Source organism: Mauremys reevesii, linkage group 1 (genome assembly GCF_016161935.1).
Source record: "Mauremys reevesii isolate NIE-2019 linkage group 1, ASM1616193v1, whole genome shotgun sequence".
Taxonomy (NCBI): Eukaryota; Metazoa; Chordata; order Testudines; family Geoemydidae; genus Mauremys; species Mauremys reevesii.
This window is the reverse complement of record NC_052623.1, coordinates 189,461,911-189,481,986: the sequence shown is the minus strand read 5'-3', so window position 1 is coordinate 189,481,986 and position 20,076 is coordinate 189,461,911. Positions and strand designations below refer to the sequence as shown.

The 20,076-nt window shown below is 45.7% G+C and overlaps 1 long non-coding RNA gene across 2 annotated transcripts in view; it reads left to right on the top strand.

Moving 5' to 3' along the window:
- Positions 1–555: 555 nt before the first annotated feature.
- LOC120391622 overlaps positions 556–20,076 on the top strand; it is a 38,925-nt gene continuing 19,404 nt past the window's right edge. The window contains exon 1 of one of the 2 annotated variants that reach the window (XR_005591417.1): positions 556–683. This is a non-coding gene — a long non-coding RNA (uncharacterized LOC120391622). Of the gene's footprint in view, positions 684–10,270; positions 10,367–20,076 lie in introns of those variants that run through there. The other variant, XR_005591416.1, reaches the window with a different exon arrangement.

Sequence of the window (20,076 nt, the reverse complement as noted above, 5' to 3'; positions counted from 1 at the left end):
TTACAGTGGTAGCTGCAGTTACAGTTAATGTTTGCCATGCACCTTTATGGTTCTTTGGCTAAGAAGCACAATGTATCACTATTAGTCCTGTGCTACAAATCACTGTGTGCAGACCTGACTTCTGAGGCATGAAAAAAATAACTAACTGGCAGACCCCTCTATCACTGACGCATACTGTTAATTGGAGCCTGACATTGGTAAGAACAAGGTGCTGTTGATCAAGAGGCTTTTCAGGAAAGGCTGATGCAACCCTGGTCCACGCTTGGTTTTAATCTTTGCTATCTCAATGGTATCCATATGTGACACTTTGCTTGGACTCAGATTCTGTCTGGATTCACTTGGGGTGTGTCTACACTGCAATTAGATCCCAGCGACTTGGGCTCATGGGACTCGGAGTAAGGGGCTGTAATTGTGGTGTAGATGTTCAGGCTTGAGCTAGAGCCTGGGCTATAGAACCCTGGGAGGGTCCCAGAACTCAGGCTGCAGCCTGAGCCGCAACATCTGAACCCTAATTAAACAGCCTCTAACTCTGAGCCCAGCCAGCCCGAGGCAGCTGTTTAATTGCAATGTAGACATACCCTTACAGAACTCTCACTTTATAACATCTATAAAAAGCTCCTCCAGCCTTGATGCCATGGTCTGAACTCCAAGGGAGAGACTGATCATCCTCTGCTGCTGCTGAGGTATTTACTTTGCCGCCTGACTCGGCTGAAGCTGCTCAAGCGAGGTTATGGTTATCGGGTCATACAGGTGCTCAGAATTGGATGTGACAGGGCTTTTTTAAGGCCTGTGTTTCTAAGCAGGAGCTAATTACTAACTGGGGAGCCTAGCTCTAAGGAGATTGCACTTCCTACGTTGTTTGCTGGCTTTGATGTGATCTGTGCAGCGGCTGTCAGGATATGGGACTTGAACACCTGATCCATTCCCATCCTACTCCACTTCTCCAGTGGGAATACGGTGCATGCCCTTAACAAAAATCTCTCTAGTCCTTACTCTGATACTAAGGTGCCTGTCCAGGGTCTGGTCACCTGGACTCATTGCAAAGGTCTTTTAATGTACTTTTCTGGATGGCTGCCAGCAGTTGGGGGAAGGTGCCCTTTGCTTGCCTCGGGGTCCCTCACTGTGCTCCACCCACTGGCCTCACACTGGATTAAACTTCCATCTTGTTGAGGAGCCATAACTGAGTCCTTTTCTCTTCAAAGTTCACTAATGCTATCTACCTCTTGCCTAGCACTATAACACTTCAGCTCTGCAGCACTTCCTGCTTGTGATGGGTGAATCCCAAGAAGTTCAGAGTCAGGCCAGCCTTATGGTTGTGCAATGTGGGCAACCACCCAGGGCACTGTGGTCAGGGGGGTGCCATAGTCAAGAGGCAATGAGCAGGATGGGCCTGGGGTGTGAGGTCATGGGAAGGGAGCTCAGGGCAATGGGGGCAGGGGGCAGGGGGCAGGCAAACAGCTGGCCAGGAGCTCAAAATGCTGGGGCTATGAACTGCCAAGCCTAGAGATGCCAGGGCTCAGCCTCGGCACAAATTAAGCACTGCAATGGGGGCCAGGGGCAATGGGGGATGGGTGGCAGGCTATGGGAGGCAACGGTGCCAGGGGTAATGGGGGATGGGCGGGGGGCTATGGGAAGCAATGGGGCCAGGGGCAATGAGGGATGGGTGGCAGGCTATGGAAGGCAACGGTGCCAGGGGTAATAGGGGATGGGCGGGGGGCTATGGGAAGCAATGGAGACCAGGGGCAATGGGGGATGAGTGGGGAGGCAGCTGGGTTCAGGGCGCCGTTTTCCCTAAGTCCTGTCCTGTTCAGAGTTCACCTTAGATTGTTGGGATGTGCCTCCAAACTGTCCAAACTTCTTCTGTCCCAGAACCGAGGGTGCTCAGAGCGTTATAGCTACGTTGGATGGAATCTCTGGAGAATAGGCTTTTTGTTGGGAATTCTGGCACTTCATTACCATCTCAAAATATCATGAGAACAGCCTCTCTGATGGAGACTGTTAAAGTTATCCCAACTGTTTCCAAGGAGAAGTTGCAGACTCCATCGTGTAGTACCACTGGCAACAGCTAAGTATTTAATAGGCTAAAGGGGAGTCTTACTGTCTGCCAAACTGCTTTCCCAACTGCTTTCCCCATCCCTACTTTCAGCTCCTGTTTATTTGCAGAACAAACAGGGCGCGGAGCCTGTTTATCTTTCTTGCTGAGGCTGACAACTTCCAAAAGTGCTCCATCTTCACATGCTCAGCGCCGCCAGCTTTCTGACATGCCGAGCATTTTAACTATCGCTGATTGGAAATGTTTTGAAAATTGTCTTCACTCTGGATCATACCAAACTTCTAAATTTTCCCATGAAATGAAATTCCAAAAATGCTGTTTTAATGTCAATTGAAACATTTCAATTTGATCAACAGATAAAACATTTTTCCCAATTTTCACTTTTTTCCTTTTATTACAACATAATATTCAATTTCCAAACAACTTTGCTGTGAAACGAAATGCAGAAGTTCCATTTTGAGAAGATGAACATTCACAGCTCCATGGTCCAGCTTCTCTGTGGCAAAAAATTGGTGAGGGAGAATAAACATGAACATGTTTGATTGCTACAGCCACCTTCTGCCCACACCACAGCAATGCTTTGTCTGTAAGCCTCAGAGGCTTGTGCTAAAAACTTCCTGGTTTGTAAGACACACCTCACACCTTTGTTCCTCTTCCAGGAAGAAGTGAGTAAACCTGTTATGGCAGTGTTGTTTAGAGGTTGGATCTTTGCACCTGTGCAACTGTTTGAGAATAGAAGGGAAATTTCACTTTGGAAAACAGCCTTTTTTCTGACCTAGGAGGAAGTTCAGGGCTGAAAGTAACTGGACACTTACCAGTACGGGGCTGGGGGGTCAGCATCCCCCAGCCAGCCTTTGGCCTGCACCCCCCAGGGCTCCTGTGTTGATTTAAAAGGCCTGGAGCACCGGAGACCGCTGCTGCATGGCGTCCAGAGCCCTGGGCCCTTTTAAATCGCCGGCCCCAGGGCAGATGCTCCCTTTGCCCCCCACCCTCCGCTGCCCATCAGCAGCTGGGGGGACAAAAGGGGCAAGGACATTAAAGCACTGCAGGGTCCTTTGCCGCAACAGCACTTTAACATTGCTGCCCCCACCCCATCAACAGCCCCGCCAACGGGGGCGGGGGGGTGCAGCAACATTAAAGCACTTTAACATTGCTGCCCCTTCCCCTCCTCCCCCTGTCTCCCCCGTCAGCGATCCTGCAGGTGCAGACCCTACCGGCAGGGTCCCCGACAGAGGAGGCAAAAGGGGCAGAGACATTAAAGTGTTGCCGCGGCAGCACTTTAATGTGGGCTGAGTATGGGCTGGTGCGGGTTCTTACTGGTATGGAGTACCGGCCCCTACAGGCTCACTTTCACCCCAAGGAAGTCCCTGCTAGGCATAGCTGGCTCTGGGCCACCTTCTGTAGGAACCTTCTCTTTGGGGGGTGGAGCACAGGATGACAGGGGTAATGGAGTTGGCAGGGAGGTATGGCCAGCATCATCCAATGTCCTAGTTACTCCTGGTTACCAGAAGAGCTGTTACGGACTGTGGTAGCTGGGCACAAGGCAGCCAGCCCATGATAGGTGAGGCACAAAGGTGATGTAAACCCTCTGTCACCACACACACGCCTCTGTCCCTCTGCTGAGTTTGACTCTGGCACAGGGATGAATTTGGCCATAAGACCCACAAAACATTACAGAAAAGACCAGGGAATCAGTATTATCTATTGGTTTGAGCAGTTAAGAGACACCCTGTAACTTAGAACTCTAGGATTCTAATCTTCAATCTGCCACTTGCTCACAGGGTAGCCTGAGGGAAGTCATGTGCCCCTGCTTCCAGTTTCCCCAATTGTAGAGTAGGTCTGACACCATTTACTTTCCTTCCCATTGCCGTGGTATCTGATCAGTTCCTCGGGTGTTGTGTGTCTTATTTACTTTTCTGCATACCGCTTTAAGGTCCTAGATGAAAGGTGGTTCTAGAAAAATTATTATAAGAGCTTAGAAAAATAGTGCAAGTCCCCAAGTAGCAGGGCACCAGCCTACCCTGTTTACATACAGACTAATCAACCCTCCACAGAGTTTCCTTTTGATCCACCCGCCTGTCTCAAGAGAAGTCCTGACACTAACTGACAAAATATGTATATTTTTGGTTTCAAAAGCTACTATTCCTTGTAACTACCACCTGGACCTTAAGCATCTTGGTTGCCTGGGAACCATCATCAGTGGATGATGACCTGAATCCAGCTGCACACTGGGTCCCTGTCTCCACCAGCCCCAAAAAGGTCTTGAACAAATGCTGGTCCTTGGGTGTATGTATGCAAAGGTGTTGTAGCTGTGTTGATCCCAGGATATTGGAGACACAAGGTGAACAAGGTAATATCTTTTACTGAACCAACTTCTGTTGGTGAGGGAGACTAGCTTCCAAGGTTACACAGGACTTTTCTTGAGGTCTGTGTAAGCTCAAGAGCTTGTCTTTCTCACCAACGGAAGTTGGTCCAATAAAAGATGTTACCTCACCCACCTTGTCTCTCCTTGGTTCTATGTATTTTAATTTTGAGGGAGAGAGAAATGGGTGGGTATAAAAATAAAGGTATTGAAGATGAAGCAGCTATTTCACTCGAGAAAAAAACAGTTCTGAAGGGGAGTTCCAAGTCCTCAAGGGTAGAGTGGTGTGGGAAGGGCAGCAGTTGAGAAGCAGGGTAGGAGTGCAGGAAAATCCTCTGCTTTGACACAATCAGTATGGCCCTTCTCACAAGAAAAAGAGACTGTCTCAGGGTTCTCAGTAGAACTATTCTCCCATCCACCATTGTGCAATACGCTGGTTTGCTGTCTTCCACTATAGCAATGACTGCATTTCATGGGTGAGTGAAGTGATTTGTGGGTCGGGTGAGAGGGTTCTGTATGGGGCAATCTGGGTGTGGGCAGCTCGGTTGGGGGTCTGGTTGCCGAGGGATCTGGATGCACAGGGGCTCATTGGGATGGCGGGGTTCTGGGTGCAAGGAGAATGGAACTCTGCAGGGGGTCCAGATGAGGGTGGTTGGGGCTGAGCAGGGGGAGGGGAGGTGTCTGGGTATGGGGAGATGAGGCTTGGCAAGGGGTATATGGATGTGGGGAGCTCAGCAGGGGGGTATGGGTCCTGGAGTGGGGCTTGGCAGTGTGGAGGTCTGGGGGCAGCTGGTTGGGGCTCAGTGGAATGGGGGTTCAAGGGGCTCATAAGGGTAGTCCAGATGCAGGGGGTGGGGCTCATTGGGGTGGGATTTGATTGTAGGGGGCTCAGCAAGGGGTGGTCTAGCTGCATCTGTGGGGATCTGGATGCAGGGGGAATCTGGGGATGGGATTCCGCAGTGGGGAAGGATCTGGTTGCTGGGGGTTCCAGATGCAGGGGATGAGGCTTGGTGGGGTGAGGGTTCAGGTCTGCGGGGCTCAGTGGGAGGGTTCTGGGTGTGAGGGGTTGGGGGTCTGGGTATGGAGGCGTCTGGATGCAGAGCAGTGGGGCTCACAGAGAGTCTGAATATGGGGGGCTCTGGATTCAGGAGGTGAGACTTGATGGGGTAGGGGTTTAGGGAGGTTGACATGCATGGGGATTGGGCAGATGGTGGAGCAGCTCCCTGTACAGTGACTCCTCCCCCTGCAGCTGAGAAGTGTGGAGCTTTCTGCAGCTGGAGAGGTTTGTGTGTGTGTGGGCGGGAGGGAGTAATCCAGTTCTGGCCCGGCTGCTCCTTGCAGGGGGAGAGGAAGTCTTGTCCTCCCCTGCCCCCAGCCTAGTTGGGACTAGCAGCTGAGCCTGGTACAGGGTAGGAGCCACAAGCTGGGGTGTTCCCAGCACTGCCTTGCAGTTATTTACTTATCTGCCAACTACTCCGGGCGCCCAAAATGACATGCCCGCACTACGGGGGAGGGGCATGTGACTGCTTTTGCACCTTCCCTTTGCTTCCCCATCATTTTCTGCAAGGAAGCAAAGAAATCTATGTGGAACATGAATTCTGTGCACACACAGTGGCACAGAATTCCCTCAGGAGTAGCACATGATTACAAACTTGTTAGTGTGTCGCTATATTGCCCCAAAGATTCCATTCACATGGAGTATGCTCCAACCTGGGGCTCAGCAGTACTATCCCTGCAATTGGAGTCTGGGCTGCTGCAGGCCATACCAGAGTCAGGCTCCAGAACTGGGAGCAGCTACCCTGTCTGTCCTGTGCTTTCAGCACCCTGCATGCTGGGCCCAGGCAATGTGAAGGAAGGAGCTGCGTGATTCAAATGTTGAGGGGAAGGGGAAGTAAATTGGAACTAAAAGATATGTAACTGAAGACTGTATAATAATGTATATGCACGAGGGGGCTGATTGGGTACAGGGTAGGTAATTGTTTGTTATTCACTTGCAGTACATTATTCAGCCACTAAATACCTCTTAGTGTTTTTTTGCATTCCAGACAAACAAGAGACAAAGCTGGAACTCAAGTGGTATGTAAGCCTCTTGGTATCAGTAGTTGTTTAAAAGTCTACTATTTATATGGACTGAGAGTCCACATATCTTGTCAAGAATATGTGAGAACCATGCCTAACTCCCCCACACCTCAGCACCAACCAATGATGTTGAATGATTGTGGAGGTTGAGCGCATATGTTGCACCTTACAACAGTTGTTGCTACTACTCCCTTTTGTGTGTACTTCCCCAGTGTTTGGTAGGGCACGTTGCCTACTTAAAGCATAACAGCTCTGGGAGCTGCCACTGATGAGCTTTCAATGAGGATTTAAAGAACCATCTAGCTCTATAATTGTGTAACCGTGTGCAGAAGGTGTTTGTGAGGAAGTAGGATGTAGGTGTGCATGTAGTGAGTGTGTGGCTGTATTTTTTGTTGTTGTTGTTGGAGAGTAGGCTGTGTGGCTGTATAGCTGTATCTGTGCTGAGGAAGTAGGGCGTGTGTGTGTGTGTTTTTCCTCTGGGGTGTCAGAATGGTGCTTTGAAGACATGAAATGCAGCTCTTTCCCTGACACTAAAAGAACAGGGCTGACAAGCCGCTGTCAGGGAAATGCTGTCTAACTCCTTTTCCCCACCGATAATTTCCCTGGTAAAACTGCAGCGCAATCAAGCAGTGACACAAACCAAGAGGGAATAGATTTTTTTCTTCTTCTTCTTCTTCAAATGAGTATCTCTATCAGGAGCCACACACACACACCAAGAAATCTTAGGAGTTCAAAGAATTTTTTTTTAATATTAAAACTCAACCTTTAGAGCATTACTTTCTGACTAAGACAACAAAGCCCTGAAGATGCTCCCAGCTTGAATAGTATTAAGAAGATGTCTTGGCTGAAGTGAAAAATTCTGTCTCAAGTTTTCCTTTGGGTTAATGTGAAGACAGATGCTTTTGCTTTTCTTTCTGTGTGGCACTGTGAAAAATCCCCCTCAGCTGAAAAAAGAAGCTGTGAATGAGGGCAGGGAAAGACAGGGCTGATATTGTGCAACTTTACCTTATGGTCAAATTCTGCTCTCTGTTGAAATGGTGTGAATCTGGAGTAGTGCCATTAACATCTGTAGAGTCAATATGGATTTACACCTGTGTGACTGAGAGCAGAATTTGGCCCTCAGATGGAATATAACCATTATGCTTTCATTGAAATACGCCTAAAAGCCCTTGGAAATCCTTGCCTGCCGAGGACCTTTGCTGAAGTGATGTTTTGGGGGTAGGTGGGTCAGAGTTGCACTTATCACTCCATAGGGATTTTTCACCTGGAGGCAGCATTTAGACCTTATCCTGAGGCTTCTACTCTGAAATCCAGTGAGAATTTGGACTGTAGTTCCCAGCCTACAGTCTGAATAGAAAATAATGTACAGAGAGCACAGAAGAGTTTTAAGAAGGGGAGCTTTCTCTTTCCAGCTTCTAATCCTGCTCTGTACCCATGAGAATACGTTCCCTTTCTGTGAATGCTACCTGTCTTATTAGCTTCTGACCTCTTCTGTGCATTGGTAATGCTAGCATTTCTGCACTTATTCTTGGGCTCGAACATGGAAATAAATCCATATTTTTCTATTAATTGTGAACGGGTCCTGTGAGGGATTTGGAGCTGCTGTGTAATACTTATGAATGCTGTATGTTGAGCTGGTTATTGGGATGCTTACTGTATAAACTTGTTTGTTTAGTTTAATAGGGGGCTATAAGAAAGTGAAAGAATGATTCAAGATACGCTACCTCATAGTAAATGTGAGGGGGGTTAAGGAACAGTGCCAGGACTGTTGACTTTCAAGGCTTTACCTTCTCCCCAGACAATGTGCAACTCTAGTTTTGTCCAGAAGGGCCAAAACCCAGGAGAACACAGAAACTCTGACAGGCCTCTCTCAAGAGATGGGGAGGGAGGTCATTGTTCTGGGGAACCAGACAAAAGGCACAAGCCCCCACAGAGGGGTCTGAAGAAGTTAAGCCTGCCTAGTTTATCATCAGGGGATGGTAAGCCTCAGATAAGAGAGACAGGCATGTAGACTGTTTGCTTTTAAAATCCTCTCTCTGAATGATTTGTTCCTATTGTTGCAATAATCAATACACTGCTTTTAAGATGTCTGTCACTGGACACCATTGCTCATGGACGACCAAAGATATGAACTGCAGGTGTCCAAATTCAGACCTGCTGGGCAAGCTCAGTTGATACCCGAGGTGCTGTAGCACAGGGCCTGACCTAAGGCTATGGCAGCACTACGGAGACTATACAGGCTACAGGTATGTCACCGTACTATAGCAACATAACCCCATAGCGTAAGGCTACGTCTACACTGGCAGTTGAACAACAAAACTTTTGTCTTTCAGGGGTATTAATCCCCCCACCCCCTGCCTGAAAAACAAAAGCTTTGCTGCGACAAGTGCCAGTGTGAACACCACATTGTTGGCAGGAGCGCTCCCCTGCTGACAACGCGGATGCCGCTCGTTGGGGGTGGAAGTTTTTTGTCAGCAGGAGAGCCGACGAACAGCAGCTACACTGCACGACTTTTAGCGGCCTGGCTGTAGTGACACAGCCATGTCACTAAAAGCTGTGTAATGTAGACATAGGCCTTGCTTACACTCAGGCTGAGAGTGGAAGAATTGTGGAATTCCACCCCAGGAGAGGCAAAAGCATGAAGCCTGATGGGGCATAGTCAGATCAGGGACACAGCTTGCCCTGCAGCCGTGACAGGCCCCACCAACCTTTTAGTTAAAACTCCAATCGCAAAAACCTTTTCGCTATTGAGATGGGTGCAGATTATTTTAGGCAGATTCCTGTGGTCTCCCTTTGGCTTCAAAGCTGGTAACAGCTGGTTGGCTGGGGTTAGTTCCGCAAGGCAGATTTCCGGGTTGCAGTCATTAGTACAAATCCAGCACCAGTGTAAGCAAGCGCAAAGCCCTTCAGTTCAGAGAGCTTAAACCCATTTATATGAATTTGGCCCAATGATTTTAACTAACATAACAAGGCAGAGCAGGTTGTTAGGTCAATTAACCTCACATGCTGCACCTGGAGTGGAGCCAGGGATCAGTAAAGCCTAATGGAAGATGAAGTTCAGCTGGGAAGCAGCAGGCTGGGTCTGTACAAAGCAATAAAGCTGAGAACAGAACCAGGGTGGGGAGGCTGGGACAGGTTTGGCCGGCAGGACTGAGAGTTGGGGCTGGGAACTCAGGGGGTGGTTTGGGCTGGTGGCTTGCTGAACAGAGCTGGAGATACAGGCTGAGAGGGAGAGGCTTGAAGTTATGCTGGAAAATGATGGCAGAAAAGCAAGGGATAAAGATGGCTTCAGATTAGGAAGAAGAAAAAGGGAATAGAAATATCTCTGAGGAAGAGGGAGCAGAGGGATGGAAAAGAGAGTAAGGGAAAGGGTTAATATAATTATCAAATCTTGAGCAGAAGATGTTAATCATTTGAAAACAGTGGAATGGATTAGGTGAAGTATCAGAGAGATACTAAGAGATAAAAGAATGCAGGGTGGAGACTTTTTAATAGAATGTACATATAAGGAACAGGCTAAAAAAACTTCTTAAAACTACAATTTTAGGGAAAATAAAAGTTATTTGACTATCACCCAATGTCTGACAGAAGCAAGAGGGGTAATGTATGGGATTCCACTAGGCACGACTGAGCACAAAATTAAGAGGGAAATAGGTGAGGACCGTGTGCTGTTAAGTGACTGATTAGCATGAGAGGGGGAGAACCTAAACTGTGCACAGCCATCTGAGTAACATTTAAAGGTCAGTGTTACCTGATGGGGTTAATATATGGTTTAACCCAGAAGAGCTGATATACTATATCTTGGCTCCTTTGACATCCTATGAATATCAAAGATTTGGGCATTTGATGGCTGTCTGTACAGGAAAGATGAGGTGTGGTAAATATGGAAGAGACCACTCAGACGAGAACTGTATGGAAGGAACAGCAGTAAAATGCAGCAGTTTGGGAGATAAGCATAGTGCAGCATACAAAGGGTGTGTGGCAGTGGAACAACCTAGAGAGATACAGAAAATTAACTATCCATAAAATATCCTATGCAGAAGTTACTAAAAGAGGTTTACAGTGGAATGTGGTGAGGGAAGGGTACTGGTACACCAACACGCAGCTCAAGGCAGGAAAGATAATATAAGGGGAATAGATGAAGATGTATTGCTTGTAGGCAGAGATTAATAGCATTTATGATGGAGGTAATTGCACTTCACAGACAGGGATGAAAACTGAAAGAATAAACATAACAAAAGTGGCAGAAAAGTATTTGTATATAGGCAAGCTCTCGATAGACTGCATTCATGCAATTTTAAATGAAGGTGGTAATGTAGTTTAATAACCCGGTTCTAACTTTTTTTTCTGGAATGCACATAGTTTAATGACACATGGTCAAGAATTAAAGAAAACTGTTTTTGAAATGGAAAACAAACCTGATGTGATATGTGTACAAGAAACATGGTTAGTGAGAGCTCATGTTTAGACTTTCAGGATATGATGTAAGCAGACATGATAGAGAAATAAGAGGAGGAAGGGTCTGTATATTTATAATACAATAGATGAAATAGATGTACCAAACTTAAGTTTTGAGTACAACAGTGAGATTCCTCTGCAAAATTAGAGTACGTTTATATAAATCTATAATGTTTACAACCCATCTAGAATTCGTAGAGTTAGTTAAGGGTGTTAAAAGCCCATATATTATTTGTGGAGACTTTAATAGCCATAATGAATTATGGCGAAGCAGGAAAACTCTTTGTAATGGCAAATGCCTGGAACAGTTCATTGACTTGTACACACTGGCATTGCTCAATACTGGAGCACCTACTAGGTTTAATTTGGTGGAAGGAACCATTTCATATTTAGATCTGGGAATTGCAAAAAAGAATATAACAAGTAATTGCAACTAGAAAATCTATAAAGAAGATGGAATGAGAAGTGATCACTTCCCTATGCTAATTACATATCAAGGCCAAGGTAATGTTGAAAACACTGAAGGAATTCCTACCTGGAGCCTTAGAAAAGCAAATTGGGGACTCTTCAAGAGTAAGTGTGCTGAGTATCTAAGTACCAATTGTATAAGTGATAACCTAGAGGAATTCATGATAATATAGTAAAGGGAGTTCTAGAAGCAGCCAGCCCTAGCTATACATAAGACATTGAATTGCCACAAAGTCAGAAGTTCAGGTCCCCGGTGGAATGAAGATTCTAAACCAGCAAAGAAAGAAGGCATACAAACAAGCAAAAAGTAAATGAATAGCAAGGACTTAATGATCTGTAAAAAATGTAAAGCAGTGGCACAAAGAATTATTAAAGTCAAAGAAAGAGGGTTGGAGAAAGTTGGAGAAAGGTTTCAGAGAGATATTAACAAGTTAAAAGAATGAATGGGATAAGAAGTAAAATCAATCTGTTCTTACAGTAAATGATAAAGTTGAAAGTTCTAATTTAGGAAAAGTGGCCATTTTAGCCTAATTCCAAAAAGTAGTGATACAAATCAAATTAAAGTTTTGTGACCAAATAAAGTATGTCTGCTGAAGAAAAACTGTGACCTCTTACATGGCTGGTAAGAATATAAAGATGATGTAGTGGATGAAAATTTCAGTATACAGGAACTCAAAGCTATAGATAAAAGTAAAAATGCAGCCCCCAGATAAAGATAGCACATGTAATGCAATGCTTCAGCACCTACCGGAAGGGAGTTTGAGTTGTATTGAAATTATATCATAATATGTGGGGGCAATGTACTACCACCAGCAGAATGGAAGCAAGTGGTGGTTACACCAATAGGAGAACCTGGCAAATTATGTGCAAGACCTGATACATGTAGATCTTTTGCCCTTACATCGTGTATGGACAAAATTATGAAAAGAATGATAAATGAGAGATTAAAGCATACTTGGGAACAAATGAAATTATAAACTGTGTACAGAGTGGTTTCAGGAAAGGAAGATGCACAGCTGATCATATTAAAAGATTAGAAACAAATACAAAAAAAACCCCAGAACATGTGGAACAGAGATTTTTTGATAGCTGTCTTTTTGGACGCTGATAAAGCTTATGACATGCTAAGGTGGGAAGGCTTTCTGTATAAACTAACCATAATTGGAATAAGAGGAAGAATATTCTGGTGGACAAGAGACTTTTTAAGTGATAGAACCATACAAGTCAGGGTGGGGGCGGCTTTGTCAAATATTTATAAACTTACTCATGGCACTCCATAAGGGAGTGTTATCAGCCCAGCCCTGTTTAACATTCTGATTAATGGTCTCCTGGAGAGTGTATGGACAGAAGTGGGTTTTGCTCTAGTTGTGGATGTCTGTGCTATATGGGCCAAACATGCAAGATTTAAGATAACTGTGGCAAGAACCAGCCAGGTGCTCAGGAGGATTTTAGAATGGGGAGGTACTTGAGGATTTAAGTTCTCACTTGCTAAAACAAAGGGACTGATCTTCACAAAAAGGAAGATTGGGGAAGAATGGAACCTATATCTCTATACAGAAAAAATACAGGTAGCTCAAAATTTTACATTCTTAGCAGTTATGTTTGATAATAAACTAACTTGGAAGGATCATATAGACCAACATTTCTTAACGACCAGTCCATGGAGTGGTGCTGATCCCTGAGATGTCCCTGACACAGTTTAGGAAAGCAAGCTGGTCCCTGCTATCAAAAAGCTTGTTTTGATATAGATAATATCAAGACCACCTATAAAGATAGGATGCATCTACTTAAGTATTGCTAGGAACAACTGGAGTGCAGATAAGAATATGTTGCTCATGCTGTATGGGGCACTAATAAGACCAGTTATAGATTATGGATGCCAAGTTTTTAATTCAGCTTTTAAATCAGCACTTAAAAAATGAGAACCCAAGCTCTGCGATTCACATCTAGTGTGAGTATTATGGGGGTGGGCTCTGAGTTACTACAGAGAATTCTTTCCTGGGTGCTGGCTGGTGAGTCTTGCCCACATGCTCAGGGTTTAGCTGATTGCAGTGGCGGATTAATGATTTTGCCACCCCTAGGCCCTGAAATAATTGCCACTCTCAGCCCCACACTAACTTGTTTTAGTTTTCTATTAACGTTTAGGATTCTGGCAAGTATGTTTACTAAATGGCATCGCACCGTCATTGGTGGTTTGAATACGCGCTGTGATTGGAAGAATCGCGGCGTCACTGATGCCGTGATTACAAATATGCTGTTATTACTGTATAAATTTGCCGCCCCTGCAAATTTGCCACCCTAGGCCTAGGCCTTGTTGGCCTAGGCAATAATACGCCGCTGGCTGATTGCCATATTTGGGATTGAGAAGGAATTTTCCTCCAGGAAAGATTGGCAGAGGTCCTGGAGGTTTTTCGCCTTCCTCTGCAGCATGGGGCATGGGTCACTTGCTGGAGGATTCGCTGCACCTTGCGATCTTTAAACCACAATTTAAAGACTTCAATAACTCAGTCATAGGTTAGGGGTTTGTTACAGGAGTGGGTGGGTGAGATTCTGTGGCCTGCATTGTGCAGGAGGTCAGACTAGATGACCATAATGGTCCCTTCTCACCTTAAGTCTATGAATCTATTACAAGTGTTGCATGTGCTGCAGGTAGCAACTGGAGAAATGCCTATAAATTTATGAATGAGATTGTTAGATTTAGTTTTTGAGCTAAGGTTAATGGAAATAGTGAAGATAAGGGTACTAAACAAATATATGTCAACTGTTGGGAATTAAGTAGACAAGAAGTAACTGGGCGCCACAAATGCTTACATGCTAATAGAGCCTGTCAAGGTTCCTTCCCCACTCTGAACTCTGCGGTACAGATGTGGGGACCCACATGAAAGACCCCCCTAAGCTTATTTTTACCAGCGTAGGTTAAAAACTTCCCCAAGGCACAAACTCCTTCCTTGCCTGAGTATCGCTGCCACCACCAAGTGATTTAAACAAACATTCAGGGAGCCCTACTTTCCCCAAATATCCCCCCAAGTCCCTACACTCCATTTCCTGAGGAGGCTTGAGAATAATATCCTCACCAATTGGTACAGGTGAACACAGACCCAAACCCTTGGATCTTAAGAACAATGAAAAATCAATCAGGTTCTTAAAAGAAGAATTTTAATTAAAGAAAAGGTAAAAGAATCACCTCTGTAAAATCAGGATGGTAATACTTTACAGAATAACAAAAGACTCAAGAACACAGAGGATTTCCCCTCTAGGCAAAACTTAAAGTTACAAAAACAGGGATAAACCTCCCTCTTAGCACAGGGAAAATTCACAAGCTAAAACAAAAGATAACCTAACGCATTTCTTTCCTATTACTTACTATTTCTGCAATACTAGATGCTTAGTTCAGATACGCTTAAGGAGATGTAATTTTCCTGTCCTGTGTCCTGGCTGTCTCCGAGAGAGACAGACAGAAAAACTTCCCCCACAAATTTGAAAGCATCTTCTCCCCTTATTGGTCCTTTTGGTCAGGTGCCACCCAGGTTCTCTGAGCTTCTTAACCCTTTACAGATAAAAGAGGAATTAACCCTTTTCAGGGTAAAGAGGGATTTTATGCTACCCTTAGCTGTATGTTTATGACAGGGCCAAAGGTGAGTAAAAGACTTGGGTGAAAATACTTAGTCATTGGAAATCAAACTATAGTTCGATGATTGTCTCTCCAGTTGTGGATTTGGAATGATACAGGAAGAGCAGGACCATCAAATATGATGACTAAGGTTTATGAATTTATAAATGGCAAATGAAGTCAGGATTGCTAAATCTATGCTGACTGCTCTAGAGATCCCAACAGAGTGGGAATGGCCTTTCATATCCCTGAATTTGGAATTAAGATCTATCAAACTATCCAATTTTGTGGACATTCTGACTGCTGGATTGATGAGCATGGTGTTGGCACTGACTTGGATAAGAGCTGTACATCCAACTATGACTGCTATCCTAGCTGACTCTTGATTGGGTATAACAGCAATTAGAAACAGAGCCTCAGAAAGCAGGAATGACTTAATCAATGAAACATTGTTTTTAACTATGTGTGTGTATATATATGTGTGTGTGGATTCCAGCACATATCAGAAATGAATGACAATGAATTGGCAGATATAGCAGTGAAAAATACCTCATAAATAAGGAGGTTGACATAAAGATGTCTCGGAGTCAACAGGACTTCCAAAGTTTGATTAAGAGAGAACTTGAGAAGGAATGGCAAGAACTGGACCAAGGAGGAAAAAAGAGCAAAGGTTCTATGAAATATGTCTTAAACTTGAGGATAATGATATGCTTAATAGCTATGATAGAAGACACGAAGTACCCATACGTAGAGGATAACAGGTCACTGTGACCAGAATGGGGATTCATATTTACTAAACAAACACAAAGAGGGGTTGTGCAACACATGCAAAGTCCAAGAAACAGTTGAGCATCTGCTGTGGCAATGATGCCTCAAGAAGGTGGTGGCGGTGGTGGGAATGGTCTGAAAGGATGGGTGAGAATGCTGGGAAAGCTAGGTACCATTTTAAAAAAAAAGCATTACTGTGGCACTCAATGGGTTGGGGCTAGAACCTCATAGCAGCACCTTGGAACCCCCATATTCACCACTGTCATGTATTTATGATATGTTTTGTACAAAATATGCCATGCAAGATATCATAGGAAAGGTAATGAGCTGCTGAAACCGATTGTTCTGTCAAAATATGTATATCATTAGTGTGTATGAAGTTATGAGATTTTTGCGGTATGGCTGTTATGGAAAAATGTTGTAAAGTTGGGAGCCATCCCTTGCTAGTTCTTCAGTGGCAACAAAGGAGGTGATCCACATCCAGGCGGGCATTAAATGACCATTAATCAGCAGGGGAGTTGTAGACAAGGGATTTATAATGCCGGAAGAGAAGCACCACACAATGGGGATTGCTCAACCCTGTGACTCAGCGAGGCCTGCCAGGCATGCTTGGGCTAATTTCTTTCCCGGGGCATAAATTAAGAATATAAAATAAGGGACAGTGTCATCATGATTTTGCCTTTCTCCTCCCACACCTATGCTGGAAGCAACAAGAATGCTGGGAAGACAGACTTGAACTGAGGAGACTAGACCCAGGCTTTAAGGGGAAACCTGTGTAGTAAGGACTATATTTTACCTGCAACCACCAGTGAGGTGAGAGAAACTGCTTGATCCAAACATTGCATTTAGTTTGGGATCAGTGCACATCTTGGGCAGCTGAAGACTCTTGGCTTCTGGACTTACAATGCATCCAAGATGTGCACCAATAACTAATACAAGTCTTCTTGTGGCTTATTGCTATGGTATAGGTAAGTCAGAAAGGGATGCTAACTTAAATCATATTTTAAAACAAATTTTATGGATCTATTACTTGTAATATCTAAGATGACTAAGATCAGAAAGGGGAAAAAAACTCTTTATTGTTACTTTCTACATTTGACAACTCTCTCGCTATGGTCAGTTTCACAGTTTTCCCCTGTGTAGAATCAGTTTCCTGAACAGGAAAAGTAGTGGTACAACTACAAACTGACAATGGGTCGGGGCTAGAACCTCAAGAATTTTAATTTGTTTTTGAAATTGACTAGATTTTAAGTTGTCCCTTAAGTCAAGTAAACTTGGGAAGGCAGAAGCTTCATGTCTCACTGCACCCCGGAGGCGTACAAAGGCCACATTTGCATAACTTCTGAATTCTCTAACTCATTTGCGTTGAGTCTTTCCTTCCTCCCCTTTTCACTTACCCAGCTGCATTTGGTAATGAACATTAAAAAGTCACTAGAAGTAACCCAGCTGCCTTAGTCAGCTCGCAGAGAGAATGACTTTGTAGCTCCTCTCAGTCAGTCCATTAATTGCACATAATAAGGCATATAATGACAGAAGGATGGTTGATGAGCCATAGCTGAAATAGCAAGGGCTTGCCAAGAGCTACATTTTCTTTATCAGGCAAGAACTTGCAGAGTCCTGACAGTGCAGAGGAGAATGGAACCATGAGTCGTGCAGTTATCTAACTCCGCAGCATTTGCTGGTTCATCAGCCATTGGTGACAAAACTGTGGCCCACGAGCTCCTAGGCCCTGGCCTGCAGGGTGGTCAAGCTGCGCTGATCATGATAGGACACGGTATGTTGGCATGATGAAGGTGGCCACAACCTGCTCCATTTTCTATATGCTAATTGCAGCCCTGAGCTCCTGGCAGTTTGCTAACGTGGTCCTTGGTTGGACAAAGTGGGGATGCTGCTGCCATGCAGTCGGACCCACGGTGGTGACTGAGGGGCTCAAACGACAGGGGATAGAGAGGCTTCCATCCCCGGCAAATCTCCTACTTTTGGCTAGTCACAAACCTGTTCCCCAGGGGCTTGCTCAAGCCCATTGGATTCCCTGGCAAGACAGACACACATACACACCCCGTAACTTCAGCAGGGTTTGGATCAAGCCTCGGGGGGCGGGGGTTGTGGCCTGCCCATAGCAGGTGGTGTGAGCCAAAAATGGGCAGAGGGTGAGGTGTCTAAGCAGATTGCAATCTCCCTCTCTGCCATCAGTAGCAGCAAGAGGGACCATTGTTCAAGAGAGCAGACTCTGCTGAACCAAGAGCGGGGAGGGCAGGTAATGAGTGTGAGGGCAGGCAGATGGCGCTCGCCATAAAGGCAGGGGTTCACATGCAACAGTTTCATTCCCTAGTTCATAAGGAAGCTGTTCCCATAGCAGCGCTTCATCTGACACTCCCAATGCCCGCTCTGCAGTACTGCTGTCCCCACACTGATTTGCCAGCAGAACATAGGGCACCGTTTCAAAGTGCTGAATCATAGGGTGACCAGACAGCAAGTGTGAAAAATCAGGACAGGGGCTGGGGGAGTAATAGGTGCCTATATCAGACAAAGCCCCGAATATCAGGACTGTCCCTATAAAATCAGGACATCTGCTCACCCTACTGAGTCATGGTTTAGCTGTGCAGGCCCCACAGATTTTAATGTGGGAGAGATGGATAAAACCCAACGTCTGCCTTGAAAAATCTGTCCTTTGGACTTATTCAGAAGGCTGGAACAGTTCCTGTGTGCAGAGGAACAGCTGGTGGATGTCTGCAGAGGCAGCTTTTTGCTGCCTTATGAACTTTTAATGCAGCAGGGGTGGCCAAAAGATGGGAAGCTCTTAAACTGTGTACTCCGAATATCTTATCAGCCCTTGGGAGAACAGACACACCTCATCCCACAAGGCCTGTGGCCAAGCAGTTCTCAGTTTCTGTAAGTCACTCTGTGACAGTGTGTGAGTGGCTGATTCACCACTCCCTGCACTTGGCAAGTGTCCCCACATGACCCAAACTGAGGAGATAATTGGTTAAGGATGGATGATTAACTAATTAGCAAGGTGATTCATTGCTTCAGCTGAGGATAGTTAAAGACAGAAAGGAAGAAGGAGTGGAAGGACAGAAGGACAGGCCAGAGAAGCCCAAGATCTCAGGGAGGATCTCTCTCTCCCTGTACCTAGGGAGAAGGTAAAGGGCCTATGCTGTGGGGGAACAAAGACTTTTATAGCACACTGCAAATAAATTAAGCACATGGTGGTGAACCTATGCAGGAGTGTGTGAGGACTGTTTGCAACAAGGAATTTAGGGTAAGGGACTCCTGTGGGAACAGTTAGCCTGGTAATTCTGTCCAGTGGATAAGGGGCTGGACATTGCAGGAAATGCTCTGAGGACTTGGGGATTGGTGTTTGCCTACTGCTAACCTGTACAGACAGAGCAAGGCCTGGAAAGCAGTGCTCATGCTGCCAGAGGGTACGTCTACACTACGGGACTATTCCGAATTTGCATAAACCGGTTTTGTAAAACAGATTTTATAAAATCGAGTGCGCGCGGCCACACTAAACACATTAAATCGGTGGTGTGCATCCATGGTCCGAGGCTAGCGTCGATTTCTGGAGCGTTGCACTGTGGGTAGCTATCCCGTAGCTATCCCATAGTTCCCGCAGCCTCCCCCGCCCCTTGGCATTTCCGGGTTGAGATCCCAGTGCCTGATGGGGCAAAAATCAGTGGTTCTGGGTACAGCCTCACCCCTCCCTCCCTCCCTGAAAGCGGCAGACAACCGTTTCGCGCCTTTTTTGCTTGGTGAACTGTGCAGACGCCATAGCACAGCAAGCATGGACCGTGCTCAGCTCCATACCGCAATCGTGGATGTTTTAAACACCTCGCGCACTCTCGTGCAGTATATGCTGAACCAGGACCTTGAACCGAGGCGAGTAAGAGGCGGATGCGATGACAGTGATGAGGGACACAGAATTCTCTCAAACCGCGGGCCCGGCGCTTTGGAGATCCTGATGGTAATGGGGCAGATTCTATCCATTGAACGCCGATTTTGGGCCCGGAAACAAGCACTGACTGGTGGGACCGCATTGTGTTGCAGGTGTGGGGCGATTCCCAGTGGCTGCGAAACGCACTTTCATGGAACTTTGTGACTTGCTTGCCCCTGCCCTGAAACGCCATAATACCAAGATGAGAGCAGCCCTCACAGTAGAGAAGCGAGTGATAGCCCTGTGGAAGCTTGCAACGCCAGACAGCTACCGGTCAGTCGGGAATCAATTTGGAGTTGGAAAATCTACTGTGGGGCTATTGTGATGCAAGTAGCCAAAGC